Genomic DNA, 9795 nt, shown 5'->3' with positions numbered 1-9795 from the left:
ATAAATATTTATAACCACCTGCTATTGCTCCACTAAACTTTTATTCTTGCGAGCCTCAACCGTTATACAGGATGCCCATCCCAAACCGGTATCTCCAGGCTTGTTAAAATGCTTACCCACTTCAATCAGTTTTCACGGTAAAATATATTTCTTAGCACTTGTATGAATATTATATAATTTTATATATTTTTAATTTTTTGTAGAATTGAAAAAAAAACATGGATATTAATATTATCGGAAAAATTTTAATTGGGATTGAATAAGACAAACAGATAAAAAGGCAGCAAATCTCTAAATTTATTTCAGATAAATAAAAAAAGAATAACAAGCCATAAGTTGAATTATATTTGGATGTTTGTTTTAAAAGTTCGAGAGGAATCATCTCTACTGTGAAGGGGCAAACAGTTCCGTGGAATTTTTGTGAAAGGAAGATCGACTACGAAGAATCTCTTTTCTTTATTCTTCATAATGATCCAGCATCAGACGATTATCTTCGAATGATGGCATTTGTTTTTTATAAAATCTTAAATTCAAGATGGCAACAATATGTGACATCTATTGAATACACAAAATCTGCATACCTGTTGTTCATTAGCCACAGAACAAATTCAGCCCCATCTTTTTTATTTATTTTCCAATCAATACTTATTTCTATTTCGGTTAGCTTAATTTGTGATCGTTGACTGTTTACAACTTTTTTGGTTGTAGTTTGTTGAAGTTAACATGAAATCAATCTAGGAAAATTCACTGGATAATTACGAATTTTCTGCTGAACCCGACTAGAGAACCAGAAGTATATTATTTTTTAGTGATTTGTTTATCAGGAAAAGTGACCATTATAATAATACTATAATAGTATAATAATACAATTTGTCATATAATTTAAAACCAAATTCACATAGGTAAAAGATGGAGAACTGATGTTGAACTCACAAGATGTCAAACCTCGTGTTGATTTTACTTCAACCGTTAGTTCTACGCGTCTACACGGAACTCAACTACTAACCTACCTACAGACGTTCATGATCATCTTCAAAATCGCCCGTCACCAACTGCGTTGGTCTTCTAGAGGTCCCTTTAACTCCAAATTCAAAAAACTATTTTTGCAATTCCTAACGGCGCACTTTCTCTATTTAATGATGACAATGTATGGTTTCTATTATTTTTAGAAGCGGAGTTCCTAGAAATTACACCAACAGCGTTCCAGATGTAGAAACGTAATTCTGTGTTAAATATTTTAACATAATGTTTTTACACCTACTCGATTTTCCTTACTTCTTTTTTTAGGATTCACAGTCTAACAAAAAATGTTGTCTTTTATACCATCTCTAATATTGTTCTGATTAAGATATTGGGAACAAGACGGTCCTTTTCGCCAATATTAAGATGATGTTTTACTTATTCAAGTTTAGATTTGTAGACAATTTATTAATATTTCAAATGACTATCTGTAAAGTTGATGGACGGGTTTCCTTGGGAGTATAATTAAAAAAAAAAAAAATTATTTGTTGAAATTTACAATTGTACTTCTTACAATAAATCAAGTAAATGGGATGTATAAGTATTAGGAATGGTAATGGCTTATGAAGAAACTACCTATTGTAAATACTATTATTGTTTATTCTAAATCAGGTTACGAAGATGTCTTCTTCCGAGATGCCTTTGAGGAATATTGGGATGAAAGGTAACGAACATAGTGGGTATGTATGGGGAGTCCAAAAGCTCAATTCACAACACTAAAACAATAATGCTTTTATATATTAGCTTATCAGGAGCAAAAAGCAAATGGGCAATCTTTTCAATCTACTCGGCAAAACTAATTTTCACTTCTATTGTTTTTTATTCAAAGTAAATACATGTAAAGTACATATCGCATAATTCTAGAAGGAATAAATGTGCATAATTGCCAGCAACTTTGCTTTTTCAAATTAGAATCTCCATTTTTATATATTTCATAATTCTATTTTAAGTTAAATGTCTTGAAAAAAAGACACCATTTGAAGCTTACGCCAAGTGCGTAAAATGCATTATTGGACGTCTTCTGTATCACGAAGTGTAATTACCCTTACTACCCTTACTCCCCTGCTTTTCAAGAACACAGTATCTTCCAAAAGTCATTTTTGGGATTCACGAACAACCCTATAACCAGAATAACAACTAATTTATTTTAAAATTGTAAAACGATAAAATAAATAGTTTTCCTAGATTTAATTCATAATATTTTGTTATACTAGAAAATGGTTAACTTTGTATATACAGTAACTTGTGACTTATTCTGTGGGATAAATACTACGTTCTTTCTACGCAGGGCAGCATGGTTTCCATGTCGATGCTGATCGACACAATCACGTCGTGAAAATACTGTTTCAAAGAAAACACACACATTTCGAAATGATTTTAAACAAGGAAAAATGTGATACTATTTATTATTGTTGCTATTACAAAGGTACTTACATCACTGACCCTTCAAAATCCATGATTATTAAACATCAACAACATTATTCAAAACTAAAATGTGCACACACAAATGCACATTTTACATTGAAGGTATCAATTTACTTCTTTAAGCAAAGGACGCTGTGATGATTTCCTCTATCCTACGTTGCAGTGTGATCTTACAGCCCAAGAATGTCTTTTTTGCTATCGTACAATGTTTTTAATAGCAAACGTTTATTATATGTAAGTTGGAATCTTACCATAAAATATAATTTTATCTCTATAACTTAAGTATTTAGAACGCCGATTGAATTCTGCAACTTCACTAACAAAGATGAAAAATTAAAATTTATAATATAACTTATACCTACCTATATTTTATGATGAATCATTTTTTTTCATTTATTATTGTTCTTTTTTAATGTACTAAAAAAGTAAATAATTATTCTCATTTATTTAATAAAATAACTATAGGTGTACACAGATATCGAAAGTTTGAGAAACGCAACAACATTCCCATTAACAAAAAATGGCCTGTGTGTTTCTCAATGAACTAAAGACGACATTGGATGTTCTATTTTTGTTTACACTATCTAATTGTGACTGAGGAGTGGTTATTGTGCACATAAAAGTTAATGATAGTAGAAAAAGACAATGGATACAAAGCAGCTAACAATAGCCTATAAATTACTACAGACACTTAACAATAGCTATAAAGGCGAAGGAGTTACTTACCCTGCGATATTGATTCCCAGGAAGGTCTCAATATTTACAGATAGTTTGATAAGTCACCAAGTTTGGAACCTGCCACAATTAACTCAACACTGATCGAAGTGTGTAAATAGGCTAGAGCTCTTAAACAGTTTTAATTGTTGCCTAAAATGGGCATCATATAGCACAGGGATGGTAGTTAATAAGAGAGTTCATGAGCGGGATAAACATATTGAAGAATTTCCAATTGTAGGACCAGCAATTTCTCCATGAGTAAATGAGGTATGCTATTGGACTTGGTAAGGAATGAAGAATAGAGGGAAAGTGTTGGTCTCATAAGGGATCAACAATTAATCAAAAAACTTTTCTTAGCTACAACAGAATTACTACTGAATCTCAGCTCCAATAGCTTGTTGGAGTACTAGAGTAGAGAAGAGCCGAATGCTAACTGGGCTACATTAGCAAAAGAAGAGAGAAATCATAGTTTTGAAAGATGGCAGAGGAGCTGGAATGTCTCATCTTCTGAAAGATGAACCCACAGTCTGATTTCCGATATATCAACATGGATAATTCGGAAACACGGAGAGGTAGATTATTACCTCACTCAACTGCTTACAGAGAATGGTTACTTCTGGGTCAGATCATCCTGGCCAACTTATGAAACCAGGAAACATTAGCTCTTCTGCTGTTCAGGTTTTGCTACAGAAAAGGAGGAGTTAGGAATAAAATTTGGAAGGCTCCAGTGTTCAGGAACGAGAAAGGAGATGCGAGGCAATGGAATGGCTCAGTTTAAATAAGATGTCCACAGAAGAAGTAGGTATAGAGCTCTTTTTCCCCCCGCGAAGTAATGCTTGACAGCAGTTCCGGGAGCAAAGATGAATTGGGAGGTGTTTTTTTAGTGAGTAGAAATCTCACGCTGTTGTGTGACTTTTAGTTTGTTACATTTCATCTTATGAAAGATTTTTTCCCTACCCACAAAAAAAAAAATCCTCACCATTTTGCAAAATTCGGTTATTTGGACCAGGGGACCTCATACCGTGTATTTCCGTCAAAACCTCGAATCTGAAATTTCGCAAGATTGCAATACTCTCCCTTACTATACATTCTATACATAGGTAAGAGAAATTAATAATATATATTCCAAATATAGGTAAATGAAACTAAAACAGGAGTCTTTGTTAAGTAAATGTCAAAAAGCTCGCTATGGTTTTAATCACTTAATTTGCATCTAAAAAAGAGTTGGTACCAATTTTCTGTCTGAACTTCTTGAAGAACCACAAAAACCTCCACATTTTCAGTCTTTTTTTAGGTTTTCACTTTTTCAGGGAAATGTTACTTATTAGTAAATGTGTGTATATATTTTATAAATGAAACATTGTGGAATATAACTTCCGTTTTTCAGAATGGACTTCCCGGAAGTAGCCTCAGTAAACCCAGTGAAGATTATTTCGACCCACTAAAAAATATTTTGTAATATGCATATATACTGCTAAAATATTCGATTATGTGAATCAAAAATGGTTAAAAAAAAGGTTTCTTAACTATCACAGATAAGGCAGAAGTATCACATAAGTCAAAAACCCTGTTATTTAGAATAGTTAAAAAAAAAAAAAATTAAAAGCCTCGCGAATGCTCTAAAAATAAAAAATGTTTATGCAAATGTGGAACCTCATAACTAATTGAAAACATAATGGAACCGGATAGCTAAGGCTGAGATTGCAAAATTAATATTTTCCATCGTCCTCAGAGATCGACCATTTACGATTGGCGGAGGATGTGTTCTATATTCTACATTTAACCAAGTTTTGTATGGGATAAGAGAATCAAATTAAATTAAAATCAACCTAAAATGTGAGTTTATGATTAGAATGAATAACGAATGCTTTATCTGAGAGATTGGTAATCAGATAAGGGAGGAGGTTGGCAAGGTCAGAGGTGTAGGTATAAGAGAAAAAAATCAATGGTATTCAAGAAAAGGACAGCAAATTGAAGGAACCAATATTTTGTTAGAGTCATTGGACGATAGTGGGGGCAACTAATGAGATTTAAGTAAGTAGAAGAAGGTGGTCCAGAAGGCAGAGTGGAGGATTCTTGGGAAAGTTCTTGGTTCTATGGAAATTGACTCAACAATACGTTACATACAAAATGTTTAGACGAATGCCGCCCTATGTGTTATTCAAGAAAAGCTCGAGAAACAACGACATAGTTTATAACAACAGTTGTTGAAGATTGTTAGTAATACTAAATTTTTTTAACTTGTAAAAGCATTCTTCCAGATCCAGCTTACGGCAGAAACCAAACCGTTTCTTTTCCGTTCTTAATAAACCTCCTCAGTGTGTGAACGGGGCCGAAGGATTCATCTTCGCAAAGCTTGGCCTAGTAATTGGCACTAATGCTCATCATTAGTGAGAAAATTAGCAACAAATGCAGATTTTGTAAATCAGCAATTAAGTCAACACGTTGCCTCGGGTAATGCGGTACTAACAGGAAAAGAATATCTGGGAGCAGGTATAAATACATAGCCAAGACGTTCGATCAGAATACACCCCAGTAATATCAATTTATCAAATGTACATTCTATTGATTAATTTATCAAATAGCCATCGGATATTTCATCCAATCAAACCATTAGCAAATAATGGACCCTTGATTACCAATCATCATTATTACCCAATGCCCCAATATTTTGGGACAATATCCAGAATATTTTAACAGAGTAGAAAAGCAAAATGTTCTAGAAGGCACCTGAACAGCTGAAATACTAAATCGCACCTATTTATTATTCCAACAAGTTACGGATTAGCTCCTAAGGAAAAACCTACTTTAGAAATGCTAGGGTCAGCCAGAATTGTAAAGAATTTTCTAGACTGAGCCTGACCCTTGACTGATTGGTCCGAACAGATAAATATCCCCCAAAATTACGAGGAAGTTAGAAATTTATTATAATGATGAAGCATTTATTTATCTCAGACATTACATCTATTCTTGCCTCTATACAATATAATAATTTACAAACTGGGGCCTAGTCTTCGAGAGGAAATAATTGAGTTTCTATGATATTAAATAAATAACTTTCTTTTATTATTTAAAAACAAGTTAGAAATAGAAGATAGCCTTTTTAGGAGGTGAAATTTCTTTTTTTATAACAGCGATGTATCGTTATAATTGTCCCCCAAAACAAAATTTATTATTAGACAAATTCAGTAGCCAAGTATTTGGGCTTTATATTTCTTTGTCACTATACTTATAAAAATATACTGAACAAAATGATTTTCATTTACGGATATCAGAGACAAAAGCTATTGAGATATGTTTTTTTTTGTCTGTCGAAACCTAGTCATAAAGTTCTTATTTCCTGGTAAATAATTAATTCATAGAAAACACAGAAATTTGGAGAAAACTAGTATATAATTAATTTGGACATTACTTTATATATCAAAATAAAATGAAATTCAACAATTATATGGAGAAGCAATTAATTTTATTTTTATTAAGGATTTTGGAACCCAGTTGACTATTAGATAAGTCGGGATAAAGTGAACAAGTGAGTCTAGGCAATAGAGCTAATAATAGAAATGTAGTGCTCATAAAAATTTATTAGGCACACTGTTGACTTATTACCTATAACATTAATTAATTATCCATCAATTAGTCCTACAAATAATTCAATTATCGATTTGATAAGCTATCACCAACTAAATACATCTTTAACTAAAAATCAAAATATTTTATTACTTATAAATTTTCATATAAGAAACAACAAATAGCCGTAAAACATGGTAACTGAAATTTTTCATGAATTGCAGTTTTCGGCATTTTAAGGCTGGTTTCATAAATTATTTAAAGACTCTATAGGAAATTTGATTTCTTAAGGGAATAATGTTAAAACCAAGTTATAGTAAGTGACAACTGGTTGAAGGTAAAACATTGTAATTAACAAAAAATTTAACATAGTAAAAGTTTCCATTTTTGCACTTATGTTTTACGACTGAACGAATCAAATATAATACAAATATATTTGAAATTTTTTAAAATAACCTCTTCTGTTAATTAAGGTATTAAAACAATTTAAAGAAAGCTTTATCTAATTTTCTATAAACTATATTAATTTATTAGTGAATGAATCTTACTGACATAAAATGGGGTTAGGCCTAATTTCAATTACCGGAAAATTGCTTTGGGCGAACCGGCGTATATTTTACTTGTTCATTGGAGAAACAGTAACATATGTAATTTTTTCTATAAATGAATTTGTAAAACTAAAACACCATAATATGATAATTCGATTAAAAATGTTCGTATTACTTAACTGAAAACTTGAGTGTTAATAGCTTAGTTGGCTGCATAATCTCTATCCCATTCTTTGCAAGTCATTATTTAAAAAACATTTTATTATTTTTGATAACACCTCCAATCACTTTCTTATGTTCAATTTTCATTTTCAAAACTGACGTACCTAGTACATTGGTGACAACTTACTTCATTTTCCAATTCTTTACAATAAATGTACAGGCTGAGTGAATATTCTTCTTTATTAAATCTATTCCAAATATTATACAACATAAAAATGAACAATTTCCGTTTAAAAAAAAAAAATTGTTTATCCCCATTATTTAATTCCAAATTTATAAACGCTCGAGATCATTAATATCCATTAACCTTGCTAAAATGTAAAATACCGGGCGGCAAACATTCGTATTTTTTATTATCAATTACATTATATGATGTATATAAAGATAGTAGAGTGGATCAAAATTTATAGTGATATTAGTACGGAAATTTTTTTATCAAGAGAAATATCTTCCAGTTTTTACTAATCTTTGAAAGATACGCAGCTAAGGGATTTTAATGGGGGTATAGTCAGTATCCAATTTTTATTATCATACTTCTGTTATTATACAAATCAATATTTATTTACTGTATTTATAATTATAAATTACGACTTGAAAACAAGTAAAAAATCCAATAATGTAATAAAAAATTGAAAAATGTAAGTGGACTTAGATCTTGGTGTAATATGCAATCCATGATAATGTTTTCGTTCTAGTTTTAATCATTAATAAAAAATAATGTGATTACACCAAATTAGTAATTATACTTTCAATAATATATCATAAATAGCAAACATGAGAAGAACTACAGCTGTTAAGCTGGGGATCAATGCCCTTCGGCAGGTAGACATGAGACCTTCTCTTTTCAAGGTAAAGGAAACAATATATCTTCAGTTAAAAAAAACTTTAAATCGAACAAAAAAATTCGACTCACCTCGAAATGGGCTAATTTAATTGATGTTTATATCCAATGGCACAATACGGAAAGCCATACCGCTAACATCGGACATAACAACACTCAACTAAAAGGTACAGATGACTGACTAGTCCGGCTAGTTTACTTTGCTGCGTGTCAACTACCTGCTTCATGGCTGCCATCTGCTGGAACTGCAATTCACTACAGCTCATGTGGACAACCCTTTTCTTTAAAGTTAACACTTGTAAAAATAGATAAGAAAATTTTTTTTTCTGCTCTTTTAGAACGTGCCAAAGGATGGAAAAGTTTAATTAAACATTTTTAAAAATGTATTTGTTGTAAAATCATTTTCAAAAATAATTTCATGCCGGAGCTTGATACAAGAAGTACAACTCAAGATAGTTATGCAAGGAAATCTCTGGTTTTAATTATTTTTTAAAAAGAGATTTACAATTACATTTGTGGTGGATAGATAAAAGTTGTGATTCATGAAATAAACATTAACCATTTTGTAATTAAAAAATTTGGGGGTCGAACATAAACATAACTTAAAAGTGAAAAAAAAAAATCTATTCTATCAAAATCCTTCTCTAAAAGTTTTAGTAAACAAAATAGTTCAATAATCAAGATTGATTCATGTTTTTATTGTACATACCAAAGTTTCTAACTAAGCAAGTAGGGCATCAGCGCAAACTATATTCGGCTATGACTGTTGAAATTAAATTTTTTTCAATTACTATCATTTAATATTACATTTACTTGATGATATACAGTACAATTAACTAAGAACCTACAGCAAAATAGTTCAAATTTATTTTTCAAACCATCACTAAAACCAGTAGTATACTTTCTGAATAAAATTGAAACTGTTCCTCTTGCAAGTTGTCAAATAACAGGCCCTTAAAAATAACATCATTTCTTTCTTTATATTACCCCCTGCCTGGTTGTAAAATAATTTTCTGACATAAGTGGGGTCATCTAGGGATAACCAACCCGTTCTTACCATAGCAGGATGGTCAAGTTTTCATTCCATGGAACTGCCATAGAATAATAGACATCTCCCTCAGGCCAGATTCAAAACGGCACCACTGCAGTTCTAAAGTTGCTAAGGTGATGTAAGGCATCAGAGTTAAGACTACCTCAGCTACAAATGGCCCAATCACCCCCATTTCATTTATCACAGACAATACAATTACAACAGCTGAAATTTTCCGGTTTTAATTTTAATTAAAAATAATTCTCTTTTGTATATTATTGTGATTATTATGAAAAATACATTCTACTCATGGCAAACTAAAAATATCAGTAAATATAAAATTCTTAGCTTAACATTACTACTAAATACCACAAAAATTATTATTTCATTAAACACTGAAAGTTGTATATATTTATTTATTTTTG

At 31.1% G+C, this 9795-nt stretch overlaps 1 protein-coding gene across 1 annotated transcript in view; it reads right to left on the bottom strand.

Annotated features, from left to right (window-relative positions):
* ck (myosin-VIIa ck) overlaps window positions 1–8560 on the bottom strand; it is a 69332-nt gene extending 60772 nt beyond the window's left edge. The window contains exon 1 of the mRNA XM_067047876.1: window positions 8413–8560. The gene's annotated coding sequence lies outside the window, so the exon portion shown is untranslated. The remainder of the gene's footprint in view (window positions 1–8412) is intronic.
* Between the last annotated feature and the right edge of the window lie 1235 nt (window positions 8561–9795).

Source organism: Halyomorpha halys, unplaced genomic scaffold (genome assembly GCF_000696795.3).
Source record: "Halyomorpha halys isolate HHAL.00 unplaced genomic scaffold, Hhal_1.1 Scaffold33.1, whole genome shotgun sequence".
Taxonomy (NCBI): domain Eukaryota; kingdom Metazoa; phylum Arthropoda; class Insecta; order Hemiptera; family Pentatomidae; genus Halyomorpha; species Halyomorpha halys.
Note: the sequence above shows the minus strand (reverse complement) of the source record. Positions and strands in the feature narration are given on the sequence as shown.